The sequence below is a fragment of the Sus scrofa genome, chromosome 6 (genome assembly GCF_054392235.1).
Source record: "Sus scrofa isolate SSC_HxYL_T2T_F1_AM1 chromosome 6, Sscrofa_HxYL_maternal_Yorkshire_Landrace_v2.0, whole genome shotgun sequence".
NCBI classification, from domain to species: Eukaryota; Metazoa; Chordata; class Mammalia; order Artiodactyla; family Suidae; genus Sus; species Sus scrofa.
Genome location: NC_139388.1, coordinates 125,944,780 through 125,962,006, shown reverse-complemented (window position 1 = coordinate 125,962,006; position 17,227 = coordinate 125,944,780). Strand labels below are relative to the sequence as shown.

The following is a 17,227-nucleotide window of genomic DNA, read 5'->3' as shown; positions in this document are numbered from 1 at the left end:
ACTTGCACCCTCTTGGATGCTAGTCAGATTCCTTTCCACTAAGCCATGACAGGAACGCCAATGTTTTTGTTATTAATCTTACTTTTTCTGATCTTAATATAGTATGTTTTTCTTTTTGTTATTATTCTCTTGTTTTTAGTTTTACATCTTAAAAAACAAATACAGTTGAGATGTTTTTAAGTCTTACAGTCTTTGTCTTTTCATTAGAGTCCATTTACATTTAATGTATTTAATATATGTGAGTTTAAATCTATCACTTCATCATTTTTATGTGTGTCTATCTCTCTTATTCTGTACTTTTTATTTCCTTTCTTTCTCTCTACAGTTTGATTTTTTAGAGGATAGTCAAGTATTAGCTTGTTAGCTATAAATTCATTTTTCTCTTGTCCTAGTGGTTATACTAGAAACTTCAATTTACATCTTTAACTTATCAAAGTCTAATGGCAAGTTGCCCAACTTCACCCATTTCCTGGGTAGGAAAAAGACCTTAGGGTACTCTTTTTTTTTATCCTTCTCCTAAGTTTCATGCCCCCTTTTCATCTATTTTAACTCTGTATTAATTTTAAACCCCACAAGACCATATTATCATTGTTTTGTTCAATCACTAGTAATTTAGATTTGGTCACATATTTACTCTGTGTTTTAATGCTTTATTTTTTCTTGCATCTTCATTTTTCCATCTAAGTTCATCTTCCTTCACCCTGAGGAATGCCCTTAGCTTTTCATCTAGTATAAGACTGATGGTAACAAATTCCCTTTTGTTTGTTAAAACAATCTTCATTTTACCTTAATTCTTGAATGACATTTTCTCAGGTGTAAAATTCTAGATTGGCAGTTATTTTCTTTTAGCAGATTAAAAATCCCTTTCTATTGTCTTTTGCCCATTTTCTTTCTTTCTTTTTTCCTATTATAAAGTTACTCTTCAGTCTAATTATTGCACTTTGGTTGTAATTAACCTTCCACTCTTGATTGTTTTTAAGTTTCTTTTGCCTTTGGTTTTCTGAAATTTTAATGTAATGTGTTACATGAGATTTAAAATTTTTGCTTATGAATTTTTTTTGCTTAGCATTTTTAAGGCTTGGCTTAATGTCTTTTAACATTGTTGGAAATTTCCCAGATACTATTTTTTCAAATATTATATTTTTTTTTAAAAATACAGTATTTTTCTCTCCTCTATTTATGGAATTTTAGTTAAAAATGTGGTAGAACATATCATTGTTTCTTTTATGTCTCTTGCCCTATTTTTCTTGGTTGTTTTCTACCTTTCATATGACCAGGCTTCATTATGGATATCTTCTTCTGACATATATTCCAGTTAAATAATTCTCTTTTCAGTTATATCTAATCTTCAGGTAAATCATTTCATAAAGTCCCTGACTTAGGGCATAGGTTTTTCCCTACAATTTCTATGTATCTAATTTATAACATCTGTCATATAATTTTATAGTTTCTTATTCTCTTCTGAAATTTTCATCTTGTTTTAATTTCTTGAAAATAATAAATATTTTAAAGTCCGTACCTAATGTATAATGTAATCATGTCTTTTTCTTTGCACCAAAAAACATTCCCTATCCTCCAAACCTTCCAGAGCTGGATCTCTATGTTGCTTCTTTTAAGGAGCTTCTTAGCCTTGAACTACAGCAGCACCATGGGTATAAGGCCAGGACCCTGGAACCTGCCTCTGTTACAGGATGCCATCTACTGGCCATGTCCTCAGTTTCTGACACATGATCCCTCTTCCTGGCCTTTATAGAACTCCCCTGAGGCTTTTTGTCAGGGCATCATTGCTCCTCATCACTCGCCAAAAGAGTCTCTTCTGCAAAGCTAGCCTTCCACCTACCCTTGCCCTTAGGTTTGCCCATCCAGAGATGCTCTCACAGAGGGAGAAGGATCAAGATGGCAGAGGAGTAAGATGTCATGCTTACCTTCTCCCACAAACCCATCAGAGATGCTCTTACCTTTAACTGGGCTCCAGCCAGTCCTGTTCAGGCTGCCAAATTCCATCAGAACTTCCCTCTATGCACCCAATCCCACCAGAAGGAAACATGGCCACTGCACGAGGTAAAGGACCTGAAGCGCAATGAAGGAAACTATAAAACATTCATTCATTCATCCACTCACTCACTCACTCCTTTCTTCCTCATGCCTGGGATCCCAGAGTGAAGGAGGAAATAGGCACATTTGTCATTAAGTGAAACATAACATTAAACTTCTAATTACCAATAGGTTAACTACTCAAAATCTCTTGACTTTTATTTAAAATCATGTTGCCTTTACAACATTGACTCTACAGTGGTAATACTAGGGCTGGGAGACCAATTTGTCCAGGACTTGGCTAAAAAAAATCTATAAAACCCTACTTCTAAGATAACACCTATTTGAAATGAATACAGGATTCATTTTTACGTAAAGACTGTTCTGTGGAAGATTTGCTTTATTTATTCGGGGGAAAAAAAACACTTATTTTGGCAGTCTCTGACCTGGGGATACACATAAAAGGCACCAGGGTCATTGTCCTCAAGGGATTCCTAGACTTTTGCATTGGGCTAAGGGCCATGATGGAGGGTAGCAGACAGAAGGCCCTGAGTATCTATGGAACAAGAATTCAGGGAAAGTTTCCTGAGCATTGACACTGGGCCTATGCCTAGAAGTCAGCAGTCACCTGGATCCTGCCCCCATCCCTACTTCCTGCTTTTCCTCACACTGCTCACTGACTTTGCAGATACATTTTTCAAAGTGTGAAAGCAAAATTCAGTTCAGAGGGTCTGAGTGATTGCTTACTCTAAATTAGTGGAGTTGAGTTAATGAGGTTTAAGAGGGTCATTCTCTTTATAGTCAAATGAGTCCATGGTCTGCCCATGAGACCATAGAATAAGACCTTTTTTTATTTCCTCAGGCCCCTATCCCACCTGCTCAGCCTCCTCATTCAAAGGTCTAATTATTTCCTACTGGAAAAACTGAGCTAAAATCCTCCAAAGTCCCCATGAGGAGGGCTGGTGAGCCATACCCTTTAAAATCTCTGCTATGTTACCAAGCAGTATAAGCATTTAATAATCTCCAGCTGCATACCTGATCCTTAAGTGTTTAGATTCTTAGGTAGGGTTCCAAGGCTAAATATGCTTATAATCTAGGTCAGTGAAAAGGAAATATTTTCATGAAAAACTAGGTAGTATACATTTATTTATTCCACAAATAGTTGTTGGGGATTGAGTTGCTAGGTATTGCTCTAGATATTGGAAGCCCTGAGCTGGTTGGACAAATGGATAAGCTATCAGAAGACTTCCAAGGGCTCTTCCTACATGGGTCTCTGTAACAACATAACCCTTTTCCCCTCCAACCGTCTGCCACAGCTGGTTGAATTGGGTCAGATCTGAGGTGATGAGCACTTAACTCAGGGAAAGACAATCCCCATGTTGGTCACCAGCCTTTGAAGGAGTGGGCACCCAAATCGTGGCCAAATAAGCTCAGTGGTAATTATCTGAATATGTCATATTTTCTCTGCTGGAAATTTTTATACGAAAAAAGTGGGCCAATGGATAATGGGACCACAGAAATCATACCAAAAGCAGCCCACCTGTTAAGGCCTTAAACCTTGACTTTGCTCAAACCAGTAGAAGCACAAGTAAACATAAACTGTAAAACCAGACAGAGTGATAGAGGAGGTGGTTGGTCATTAATGGAAGGAACAGAAGATTATGAGCTCCTACTTCTCAGGGAGAACCAAGGTAACCTGGGCAACAGTCCCAGCCTTCCCAGACATGGAGCATCACAGCCTCAGCCTGGCCCTCTGGAGTTTCTGTCCTAGGAGGCTCAGTCCATACCTTTGGTGGCCCCACCAATATAAATCCCAACTCTTGATGTGAACTGAGTATCTTCTTCCTTAAAGAGTGAACAGTGCAACAGGGAAGGCCCAATCACCAGAGGTCCAGCCAGCTGATAATCATTCAGGGAGGCCACCCCATCCACAGCTTGAGGTCTGAGTCCACATGAAGGCTGATGATGGAGACATGGATCATATCCATAGAAGCAAATTACTTATGGTAAAACTCAGGTGTTATACTGGAGGCACATGGCTGCCTGGGAAGAGGAAAAGGAAGGCCACTACCTGAGAGACATGGGCTTTAGACTCTTTTCAGTGGCCTGAAAGACAGGTCCACCCATCCGTCATCACCCTCCAACCTCCTACCACGATCTGGCCCCCCAGATCTGGGTCAAGATGAGTGGGAGGCAAGAAGAAAGAAAGGTGTGAAGTGACAAACCTCAGGTGACAAACAGAGAAAAGGCCACAGGACAGATTGCTCCTCCAGAGGACACTGCAAACTGTGCCAACACTTTATGCAAATAGAGCCCATATTATGCAAATACCCACAAGGGCTCTACTAGTTGCCAGAGGCAAAAAGGCAAGTTCTGAGGGATGAGAGCTGTTGATTTCTATCCTTTCTCTAATTTTGACCTCCCTACCTCCCCTACCATCAAAGGATTAGGACAAAAGCCTTCAAATTTTGGGCCTCTGGGAAGCTCAGCCCAAATTACAAACAGATAAGGCTTCTTCAGCAGGACCAGAGCACCCTTTAGGGGGCAGCTAACCTCACTGCCGTGAGTCAACCCAGTTCTTCTCGCTGTTCCTCGCTGGCTCCACACTGCTCTCTCTTCTCAGGGAAGTGCCCCATGCAACAAACCTGTCTCCTTTCTCTGCTCTCCACCCTCCACCCATCTTGTCCCTCACCTCAGGACCCTGAATATGTGACCAGTGCTAACATGAAACACACCTCCTGCTAAGACAGTCAAGCATCATACATATCTGAACAAGTATCTTCAGTGCCTTAATCTAAAAGAGAAGCATCTCATAATGGAACTCCAAGCAAATATATATTTTGGATGGTGGGAAGCAGCAGCCTCCCTTGGGCTTCCAAAGTCAACAGCACAAGCCACATCCCCTCACCTGAGCAATGACATGAGGACCCCACCCCATGTCCACTCTTCCCTTCCCGGGAATCATCCATTCTGCATGTTAGGTTTTATTTCCCAAGTGGTCCTGTACTTGAGGCAACTCCCTTAAAGGAAAAAAAAAAAAAAAAAAGCTGAATTTTTAGGAAACAACTTCCCTGGAGGCATGGCCAAGGCTGGCTTCTGGAATTCATTTTCCAGCTAAGCACTTTAGAACTGTGTTCCTTGTGGTTATTAGCACGAGTGACAACAGCCTTTTCCTCCCTGAGCCACACAGATTAAGGAAACCTAAGACTACATTTCTAAAATTGTTTCCATTTCAACCCACAGAGAATCAATACAAGAGAAGAGCATCGCCTTAAACGCTAATGTTATCCAAACTCAAATTCATTTTTGATGGATCGGTGGCTGGGTTTTCTCAAGGCAAGGCCAGGATAAATATACACATTTCTTGCGAAGCTTTCTTTTTCTCAGCCCCCACCCAGCCCCCACCTTCCATACATGTAGAGTGCAGAGAATGATACACTCACACCCTGGTGTCCCTTCAGGACAAAGTCTGTATTGGGGAATTGGGAAACTATTTCTAGAAAAGAGGTCCTGGGCCTCTGCTAAGGCCATCCCACCTGCACTGACTCTGTGACTCAGGTGTCCAAGGTCTGATGAGAGAGCCTTGGGCATGGGGTGCAGATGTAGATACCAGGACTGTCTGCCATCACTGTTCAACCCAGCCCTGTTCCAACTCATCTGCACTGCTAGGGTCCCTTGATTTTGCCACCATTGCCACTGTGCATCCTGGAGGTGCTCAGGACCAAGGTAGGATGAGCTGAAGCTGAAGGTTCACATGTTCTGGCTCAGCAGCCAGTCATCACTGGCCTCAGATGTCTGCTTTGCTCCCCTCCTGTTCCATGAATGCTTCCTCACTTCCTTATTTTACAGGACTCAGTTCAGGCATCATCACACTCAGGAAAGCCTCCTTCCAGGGCCCCCTTTTAAAGTCAGGTTTCCTCTTCTGTCTCTCATCATTACACCTTGGTGCATCCCTGATACAAAGATGTTCCACTATTTGATATGGCCACTGTGCACTGTGAGCTTTTGCACTGCATGTGGCTGTTTATGAACCTATTGCATTATAATATGAACTACCTGATTGCACAGTCCATGCTTGCTCACCAGATCTGGGATAGAGACTGTCACACAGCAGATAATTTTTTTTATTTAAGAAAAGGTAGAAAGGAAGGAAGGAATAACTGAATGAACCCCAACTTGAACCTTGTACCCAATTAACAAACAAAGTTTCTGCTTTCATTCCTGGGATTATATTAAAACAATTCCATACTGTTCATTACTTGCCATCAAGAGATGGATTTTTCTGGCCTCTGCTATAGGATTTGGCTGTGTGACTTACTTTGGCCAATGGAATATCAGCAACAATAAATGCAAGCACAGTCTTGGAAAATTCTTGCTCAGTGGAGCTTGCTTTCTCTTGCTAGGAGTTCTACATGCTCCATGAGAACAAGCCCAGGCTTCCTATAGAAGGATGAGAGGCATCTTGGAAAGGGTGGCCCAGGTGCCCCCCCCACCCTTTGCCACCTTGGCTGAGGCCCTAGATATGTAAATGAGGCCATTCTAGACCATCCAGCCCCAGTTACATGTCCAGACAAGAAGAACGCCATAGAATCATCAGAAATAATAAATCTTTATTGTTCTACATCATTATTGTTTTACAAGTGTCGTTGTTGTTTGTTTCCAAAAGCTAACTGCCAGATACAGCTCCCTTAGGTATGTCAGCTTCAGTAACCCATTCTCTCTCCCTTGCCCATTCTCCCACCATCCTGATCCCCTTTACTTCCTACAACAAGCCATAGCTTTTCTGACTCAGAACCTTGGCATACGCTGTTCTCTTTATCGGGTTTCTCTCCTCTATGTTCTGAAGCTGGCCAGCTCCATCTCATGCTTCAAGTCTTGGCTTTCCTTGTCTTTCACACTAAGCTTTGTTCGCTATGCTGTACATGGTTCTTTAATCACCCCTACTACCAATTATTTACTCTCTCAGTGCTATTTCCTAGACAGATCTTTTCACAATGTGTAATTATTTCATGCATTTGGTTATTAGTTCTACTCTGTTCCCCTCCAAGCACCATGAAAGAGTGTCTGTTCATGCACCAAATTGTCCCAGGACCCAGCAGTTACAGACATGTTCATTAATTATTTGATGAAGGAAGAGAGGAAGAAAGCATCCCAGTCCCTCCTCAGATGTGGTGCTTCTTAGCTCTTGGCATTTCCTTCTAGATACCAGAGAGTGGGTCCGCAGCTATCAGCTGTCCCAGGGCCTTGAGATATACTTTGCACCTGCATTCATGAGTGTTACCTATCTCGGTACTCCATTGCTGATCCAGCCCCTAATTCTGAAGTGTGGCCTGTGATTGTTGTACCAGTGGGACACTGCACTTTACTCATCAGCCTGGATCTCCTTCTGGAACTTCCTATGGGGCAGATCGGTCCCTCCAGGCCTCTGTTCTCATTCCTCAATTGGTAGCTTTGGATCTTTCTCGCACGAGGTCTTCCTCATCCCAATATTCCCAGCCCATGCCTGGCTGTCTTCAAATTTGTTACTAACTTAAGAATGACCCAACAGAAATTACAAACACAATAAAACCAGTTTTATACCCAGGAGGGTCAAAGGCACTATTGGCATATCTGATGTACTGGAGTCAGCTCGGGCCAACCAAAAAGGCAGCTTGAAAAATCCACACTCAAGCAGACTTCTAATAAAGGACAAAAAAAAAGTCAATTAATTTAGCCCCACCTCAGTCCCAACTGCCATGAGAAATTAGTGAACTGGGGGGGAGTTATGTGAGTGGTGTGGAAAATAAGGAACAATTGGAGTTCCCACTGTGGCACAGTGAATTAAGGATCTGACTACAATGGCTGTGGTCCCTACAGAGGTGCAGATTCAATCCCTAGCCCAGTACAGTGGGTTAAGGATTCAGCACTACTGCAGTCATGGTGTAGGTTGCAGCTGCCACTCGGATTCAATCCTGGGCCCAGGAATTTCCATATGCCATGAGTGTGACCAAAAAAATAAGTAAAAAAGGAAACATCAAACCATCAATTAACAAACATGACAGAGGACCTACTGTGGGCCAGCCCCAAGACCTCCAGCTGAAAAATACAAAAGGAGGCAAATACTAAGCACATTGAGAGAGCCAGAGTCATCTATGAAATAATCATCCCTTAATCTAAGCCCCTGTGATGCTGTCCTGCATTGTGGATGGAGAAATACAAGAGGATGAGGAGGAGGCAAATGGAGGCGGGGTGGGCCAGGTTTGCTGAGAAGCAAGTATAGATGGTGACAACACAGAGCATGGGCTAGGGCCTCACCTGGCGCAGGAAGCAGTAGGGGGTGGTACTGACACAGTCCTGGTCCTAAACCCTACATCCCAAGCGTAGTTCCATCTGTGCTCTCACTCCCTGGGGAAAGGGGAAGCTGGGATCTATCCCAGAAGAGAGATACCTCACCTTGGGAACAGGGCTTCATAAAATGTGTCTGCATCTTATCAGCCCTATAGAATGACTAGGAAGGGCTCTCCTGTCAAGACTCCATCCATGAGAATTATGTCCACTCACCCCTTTTTCTCCTTGACTCTCCTGGTTTGGATTCCATGCAGATCCAGTCCTGGAAGCTGTCCCAGCTTGGGACAGATGTCACTTGGACATCTTCCATCCAAACACTAGTGGGACCCCGCCCTGGCCTCCTGGGCTATGTCTGATTTTATTCATTATTTCTCCAGTATGAACCTTGCTACCTCCAATTCTGTCCTGCTGGACACTTGCTGGATTATAAAATCATTGCAAAGTCCAAAGCTGTCTGAATTATTATCGTTATAATCACCCAGCTAGTGTAGACAGGAGGATTCACACACTTATCATCATGGTGTGCAGGAAGCAGTTGTCCATCCTCTCTAGGCGCCATCGTGATGGTCAGTCCAGCACCTTCCCTTTGGGAAAAGACCAGGGCAATGACAGTGCAGGTTTGAAGGCCAACTAGTTGCGAGTTGGGCAGAAGTCTAAATATTCTGCCTTCCTAGATGGAAAAAAAGAGAAAGAGGAAAGAATGGATTATAAAAGCATCTTAGCCTGGGTCTTAGTTCCAGATTCCTCATTCGGGCTGGGAACTGAGCTGAGGAGCAGGTCTCCCAACCCAGGGTGTGGGTGGACCCCAGGGGGATCTCCATGAAAGGAAACTGCCCTCTGGAGGCTGAGGCCCTCTGATGGGGCCCTTTTGTAGAAGCTGAGGGGCTGTACATTCAATCACATCCGAAGTTTTTAGATATGGTGACGCGTCTGGGCCCACGGAATTCCAAGGGGACCCTGAGTCATCACATTCCTCTAGGAGATATGGTGTCTGTGTTGTAGTGAGGGGGTGAGGGGGAAGGGCATCCTCAGCCTGACCTTTGGCTGAGTGGAGAGATCCATAGCCAAAGAGTATTACGCATCAGTCAGGAATATACACTCCTCTTTCTCAGCTGTTTTACCTTCTGAAAGGTATAACCTAATGAGCAGCCACAGCATTGATGTTTAGCAAAGAAATCAGAATCACATGCACTTTTAGTGACATATTATCATAGCCTGGATCTAAAATTTCTTTCTTCCTGGAAAAATCCTGGCTGCTTATCATATAAAACTAATGACCAATTTTAAGTTCTTGGAAGGCAAGGGTGACTTTTTTTTTTTTTTTGGCTTGATTGTTCCACAGCATCTAACCACATCAATGGCAAAATAAAGAACTGGTGTGTCTGGCTGAATTTGAGCAAGGCTATGTGAACACTGGTGAGGGACAGAGAGAGACTAGGGACACTGACCAGCGATTGGGAGGTAGCATCTGTTGTGAGAATATCCTTTCCTGTCCAGTTTCAGGTTTGGAATAAACCATCTTAGTTCAGAAGAATCAAAACCAAGAACTTAAAATAAATCTGGTTTAGCAAATATGCTCAAGATGACCTATTTATGATTCATTTATTCATTGATTCAATATACGTATTAGCCACCTACTATGCGTAAGCTGAACATCATGCCTACCTGTAAAGTTGATGGCAGGAATTGGGTGGGAGATAGAAATTCACACCAGACAGAGACAGTGTTAATGAGAGAATAAAATCAGGCAGATAGACAGGGAATAAAGAGCAAGGAATTTCTCTATGCTTTACCATTGCATAATCCTTAGGTTTAATGAAAGCCTTCTGCTTTTTCTAGGTTCTGCAGTCCATCCATTTTCACCTTCTGCAGTATTTATACTATTCATTCTGACTTGAATCACATCACATTATATGGACAATTCCAAGAGTAAAACTTCAGTGCAGACCTCAGCTCTTCCTCAGAGCTAATCTCAGCCCCATATAAACCTGCTTCAACCATTTGCAGCTGTCTATAACACCATCTAGCTCCTCACTATAATTTATCTGTATCATTGCTTCCTGCTGGGAATTCTAGGTCCCTAAAAACTTCCCTCAGTGACCAGGTTTTCTCCTTCTCTTGGTCTCCCTGTATAGGACAGAGTACACAGTGGGAGCATAAGAAAAATATTCTCAGATGAGTAAATCATGGAGTAAATGAATGGATCATCTATTAGTTATTGCAGATATGGAAAGACCTTGAACTTGGTAATTGAGTCATCTGCGAGTTAATTTATACGAGAATGTGAATGGTTAATTGTTGTTAACTGATATTTCCACAGGATGATATTTGCATTGTTAGGGATCTTTAGAGTCTTAGCCCCCAAAAATATGTTATAGTTAGTCATTAAGTTAGACAAATAAGATCTAAACTCATGGTGCTGTAACCCATTTTTAACTCACTAATAAGCCCTGGCTCCCCTTCACAATATCAACATTACTGCCAGTTAATTCAATAGTGGTATAGCAAGCAGAAGTTTGTCTGTTTGATGAGACTTAAGGCTAGGGGGCATTTAAGTATCCCCAACCCATGTTAGCAAGCTCTGACCTCCCAAGTTAGTGGAAACCATCCCACTAATTACACACATACACATATGCACAAACTCCTACACACCCATCCCTAGAAATCTCAGTTCACAGGATTGTTTCTCAGGAGAGAGTGGATTTTAAGATAAACTCCTTTAAAGGTGTGCCTGCCAGCAACTGATGCAAGGAGTACAAATAAGATGGAAGACAATCAAATTCTACAAGGAGCAGAGGCAGAACAAGACTGGGCCACCTCAATGAAAAGTTCTCTCTCCCTGTGGCTCTGAGTTCAAGAGATCTCCCTGGGCAAAGAAGCAAGTGGGTGTGGAAAGGAACACAAGATTAAAACAAAAGGTATATTTATAGAGCTCTGTTGGGCAATCCCTACATTCTACGCTAACTTGATCCCCTGGGGTCATCGTCCAGTCTGGGGCTGATCACCATGCTCTGCAAAAATCAAGTGAACTAAAATGGGACTTGTACTGCGGGCTTGGCAGCAGGGCAGGTGGTGAAGGTGAGGGAGGATGCCCAGGAGAGGGCTCAGGAAATTACAAAAGCTATAGGGTTGACTTCAAGTCAGCAACGAAGAGCCCCAAAGCTTTGTGATGAAGTCAGTCTTGGCTCCAATGGACCCTGAGATCCTCAGTTTAGAGGTTGGGGAGATCCAGCAGGATGGCCCAGATGGCCAGTGTTATCAAACTCAGGTGGGAGTAGCATCCTGGCCAGGGGTCTTTAGTTTGTTTAGAGCCAGAAACTATCTACTACCTTGGAAGGCAAGGAACAGAATCCACACTCACAGTCTAGGCAAAAGCTTACTAGAGAGTCAAGACAAAACTCAGGAGTTTCAAGTTTGAAGCCCAAGGCTGGATTTCAAGACAATATTCTGTCCCTTCCAAAGAACTAGATGGCAATATAGAAAAGGGCAACAGAAAACCCTTATTGGGTGTTTTATCATTAGGGTTTATGGGACTGAGTATCAAAATCATGTAGATGTGGGCTGAAATCCAGCCTGTTCATTTGAAAAATGGGGAGATTACCTCCCTATGGAACTATTTTGAAAACTAAATGAGATAGTGAATGAAAAGTAATTAATACAGAGTCAGGCATATATTTATAGTATCTTCATGGTGCTGATGGCAGCGATGAGACTGCTAGTATTGAAGGAAAAAATTTAACAGTGACATCTATTGACAACCAAACTGTCAATTTCAGATTCTACTGGCTCATGGAGCTAGATGACTGAAAATTATCCTGCTTGGTCAGGATTAAGGTGGAGAGTAAACAAATGTAGGCTGAAAATTGCTCCAGCTCCAGCTATCCAATGTTAGAGCCAGCCAAAACTGTGCCCAGAGACGTAGGCAGCTTATCTTTCCTTCATAGCTACCACTATTGGCTCAGATTATAGAGTTAAAAGACAAGTTAGCAACTGGCTTGCACGCAAGGCAAGTGATGGCACAGGATCACCCAGCTGGTTTGTTACAGAGCACAAAGCGGAACTGAGGCCTCCTAACCCAGTGCCTAGTGTTCTTGCCATGTTGCTGGAGTTCTTCATCCCTGTGATGATCAAGATACAAGAAAGCATCCATACCTCCCTCCCTCCTTGACTCACTGCCCCTCTCAACACATAGATCCATCTTTCTAGACTTGAGTAGCTCTTCCTATGGGAAACAGGCCTGTATCAATGAACATGCCAGGCACGGAGAAGCTGTACACTGCATGTCTTTCCTTTCCAGATATAGAGGCCACCTCCACTTGAAGGCAAAGGAATGGGTGTAGATGCCATGGTGATCACACAGTGGAGAAGAGCCAGCTTTCCCCAAGAATTCAGGTACTGGTCCTGCCCACTTTTTCTCCATATCTTTCTTGGTGTCATGAGACACCATCCACTCTTCCAAACAGGAGGCATGAATCAGAACTAAAACTCTGCTTCTTAAATTCACAATTGAAAAACAACAGCATTTACATTGGTTATTTTTGTAGAGGATACAAGGGCAGTCTATGAATAAAATACACACAGTTGGAGAGGAGGAGACAATTCATCCCACATCTCTCTGCCAACCCAAAGGCCAACTGAACCATCTTCGTGACTTTCCATAGTTAAGAACATTCCACCAGCCAACTAAAGTGGTTTAACCAATGCTTGGGATGTTGAATGCTGTTCTCATCTGAGCTGATTTGAGTTGTTGATTTCAAGTAGCTAAACTGAAATGAGTTCATTTAACTCCATGAATTACTGAGTTGAACTGAGTTATCTGAAGTAAGGTAAAATGAACTGAATCTAGTTAGTTCATTTTAAGACTCAGAGTAGCCAGGGTTTTTAACACTGAGTTGGTGATCAATGGGTATGGATATTGACCTTGAGCAGCACATGTCTCTGGAAAACTGGCACTAAGACAGGGTCCTATGCAAAGCTATTCCTGGCTTCTGCAGGTTAGGCCCATCTGGGGCAACAAAAATTAGATCTGACGCTGAGTGTTCCATCATGCATCTTCCTGGAAGCCCAATGGGAGACAAGAGACTAAGGGTACTTCATGACTTGGGCAAATCCTATAGAGTGCAGACCTTGGTCATACCTTAACCTCTTCATTTAATTCAATCTTCTTTGTTACTGTAGAATTCAAATTCAAACTATACAAACCTTGAAATATTTTAGGTATTCTGTGTCTTCTACTCCCCTTGTATATAGAATGAAATGCATTTTAGACAGTGAATATTCACATCTTCCCCTTTCCTCACCAAGAGCACTTCTACCAATTCTTTCTTCCAATTCCCATTGTTACGTAAGCTAAGTGTCTTGGAAATAGGCATATGTCTTAAAAATAGGCCTATCCATATAATTTAGCTGTGAATGTGGTATTCAAGCAGTCTCCAACTTAAGAGCAGGCTCTGCTCCAAAAGTTTGAGTGTATGTCATTTTTCTGGTACTCAAAATGCATTTTCTCATAGAAACCATGTTGTGCGTGGTGGTTGGGGCCCCAGACAGCCCACAGAAGCCTGTAGAAACCCCATGGAACTGGAGTCCAATACTGTCTTAATGGCACCCTAGACTCCAACATTTTCATTCAGAGTTCTAGCTGGGGATTTCTCCTCTCCTCCAAATCCCACCTTTGCTGGTTGTCATAGTGGTCCCAGGATCTCTCCCAGTTCCCAAAAAGATGGATCCTCAAAGCATCTCAAGTCCCAAACACCCACACCTCAGGAATTCATTAGTCTTCTGCTTTTCTTCCACATCTTGCCATTAACAATCAAATGATGCTTTTTCCCACAACCCACTGATCCAAAGCAGGGAATCAGACAGATGTCCCCCAGCTTGTCCTGCCTCTAGGGAGGAAAGCAGTGGGGAAATACCTCTCCTGAGAGGCAGGTAGCTCCCCTAGTGTGTTCTATCAGGCCCTTAGTGGCTGGTGGAGAGAAGAGGGGGGCCCAAGGACAGTAGGTGGGAGGATGCTCACTTAATTGTCTCAAGAAGCATCCTTAGTGCCCTAAATTGCATCAAATACATCCAAGAAGAAACAAACGCTACCTGGGGGTACAAGGTCAAATCAGAAGGAAAACAGTTATATGTACCTTTAAATAAGCATTCCTGGGTACATTCTTGGGTGAAAAACAGAACAAACAAGAGGAAACAAGACAGAATGAGAGAAGGTAAAAGAGGCAGTTCCATGGCTGAGGGAACATGAGGGCCCTCTCAGGGGACCGGATGGTATCCAACCAGCCAGCAAGTCCCCGGGTTCTGCCAGCGCTGGGTGGGAATCCCCTCAGGCTCACTGGCAAGGTGATGTCTCTATTGTTCCAGACTGTAGTCATTGTTGTTTTTATTTCAAGTTTTGCTTTTCTGGTTTTAGTGTTTAGCCTGAAGTCACCTATTTGATAAAGAATTGATATCAATAATGTTTGGAGATATAGAGTCCATTTTTTAATTATTTATGAACCATAAGGTACATAACTCATCCTCACAGTGTTCACTAAATCCTATCACCAGCTTTCATTGTAGTACTGGAGAAAAAAAAGAGTAATTCTGCTGTATAGCACTGGGAACTATATCTAGTCATTTATGATGGAGCATGATAATGTGAGAGAAAAGAATGTATGCATGTATGTGTGACTGGGTCACCTTGCTATACAGTAGAAAATTGACAGAACACTGTAAACAAGCCATAATGAAAAAAATTAAAATAATTATAAAAAATATTTTTAAAAAAAGTAATTCCATACCCAAAATGTAGGGGCTTCCTCTCGTGGTTCAGAAGTCCCTGTCCTTTAATGAGCACCACAAATCTGTGGGAGACTCAGCTTTGTGGCTCTTACCCATCAGGAGGAACACAAGGGGTGACCAAGCTCACCTGCCATCCCACATTATAGTCCTTCATGCGTCCTCTCTGCAAAAAAATATGGGCTTCCACCATCAACAGATGAGTGGATGAACAAGATGTGATCTATATATTTTTTTTTGTCTTTTTGCTATTTCTTAGGCCGCTCCCATGGCATATGGAGATTCCCAGGCTAGGGGTCTAATCAGAGCCGTAGCCACCGGCCTACGCCAGAGCCACAGCAACACGGGATCCGAGCCGCGTCTGCAACCTACACCACAGCTCACGGCAACACCGGATCCTTAACCCACTGAGCAAGGCCAGGGATCGAACCCGCAACCTCATGGTTCCCAGTCGGATTCATTAACCACTGCGCCACAACGAGAACTCCAGATGTGATCTATATTTTAAATAGAATATTATTAAGCTGTAAAAAGAAGGAAATTCTGATGCATGCTGTGATGTGGTTGAACCTTGAAAACAATATGCTAAGTGAAATAAACTGCAAAAAAATTCCACTGACATGAGACACCTAGAAGAATCAAGTTCATAGATAGAAAGTAGAATGTGGTTTCCAGGGGCTGGGGAGGGGAGGAGGAGAAGATGAGGAGTTAATGCGTTCAGAGTGTGAGTTTGGAATAATAGGGAAAGCTCTGGAAATGGATAGTAGTGGGGATGGTTGCACAACAGTGTGAATGTACTGAATGCCACTGAACTGTACATTTAAAAATGACTATAATGGCAAATTTTATCTTATGCATATTTTACCACACATACAAAAAAAAAAAATATGGGCTTCCGGCCTCTGCTCAAACACTCCACTTCATTCTGAAAACATTTATTGAGGGATGACTACAGGCCAAATGCTGCTCAAGGTTGGGGAGGAGGATGAGGATCACAATTTTTAATAAGATGGTCAGAGAAGGACTATTTATGAAAGTGAAGTCAGGATAAGGGTTTGAGGTGTAAGAAGCCATGTCTATGTGTGGAGACAGAGAAAAGACAGTGCAAAGGCCCCAAGGCACTTGCTGCCTGAATGTGTGGGGACCAGATGCTGAGAGAACTTGCATGGGTTTGCATGGCCATGATTGCATTAAAGCTGGAATTTCTGAACAGAGATAGTCTGCAAGTGGTTAATACTTGGATCCATGAGTGGTCATGGATGGAGATGACCGATTTAAGTGTCGTCCACAAGGAAGCAATGAAGCTAAGCATGGTCTTCATTTAAGCTCTCTTGTCATTAAGGTACCAAAATTTCAGCCTTTGTTGTGATGCAGAGCTGAGTGGGAATCTTCTCAGGCTCACTGGCAATGGGATGTCCTGGTTTGGGCTACAGTGGTTTAATTTATCCAGAGACTAAACTTCTCTTCTCCCGTCACACTGTGAAGCTGGGTGCTGGAAGGGTTCTGGGCGAACAACCAGTCCTCAACAAATGCTCTTTTTAGTCTGCTCTTTTTGGAGCCCAGCACTGGCGCTCACCTTCGGGGGCGGGGGGTGCTGGAGCCTCCATTTCATTTTGTGGCATAAAGGGTATGAATGGGTGAGCAAATAACATACATGAAACCAAAGAGAAATCTGGTACTGGAATATGTAGTTAGACTTTTAGGGATTCTTGGAGGTTCAGCAAGAGGGAGAAATCACAGCAAACTCTGGAGGGATTAGGAATAGTGTTAAAGGACTATAGCGTTAAAGGGTCTGCTATGGATGGAGCACATCATGAGGCCAGAGCCAAGTGTCTGGAATGGTGTGGGGGCCACTATCGAGTGTTTCCTAGGATCTGGATTCAAAATGACAAAGCATATCTATACAGACTATGGAATTATGCCCAAAGGCCTCATCAAATCCTAAGCCTGCTGTTCTTCTTAAATGCATTCTTTCTTGTTGGCACTCCTACTGGGAAAGGAGGAATAGGACTCTTTAGAGATTTGCTACTTTAGTAAACAATTTTGTTATATAAGGTTGTATATGGCATCTGAAACTCCAAATCATTTT

General features: G+C 42.8%; 1 long non-coding RNA gene across 3 annotated transcripts in view; it reads right to left on the bottom strand.

The window, feature by feature from the left end:
• Positions 1 to 884: 884 nt before the first annotated feature.
• Positions 885 to 17,227, bottom strand: part of LOC146402811 (uncharacterized) — an 88,071-nt gene continuing 71,728 nt past the window's right edge. For 2 of the 3 annotated variants that reach the window (XR_014807881.1, XR_014807880.1), the window contains one exon: positions 6,625 to 9,031. This is a non-coding gene — a long non-coding RNA (uncharacterized LOC146402811). Of the gene's footprint in view, positions 5,055 to 6,624; positions 9,032 to 17,227 lie in introns of those variants that run through there. The other variant, XR_014807882.1, reaches the window with a different exon arrangement.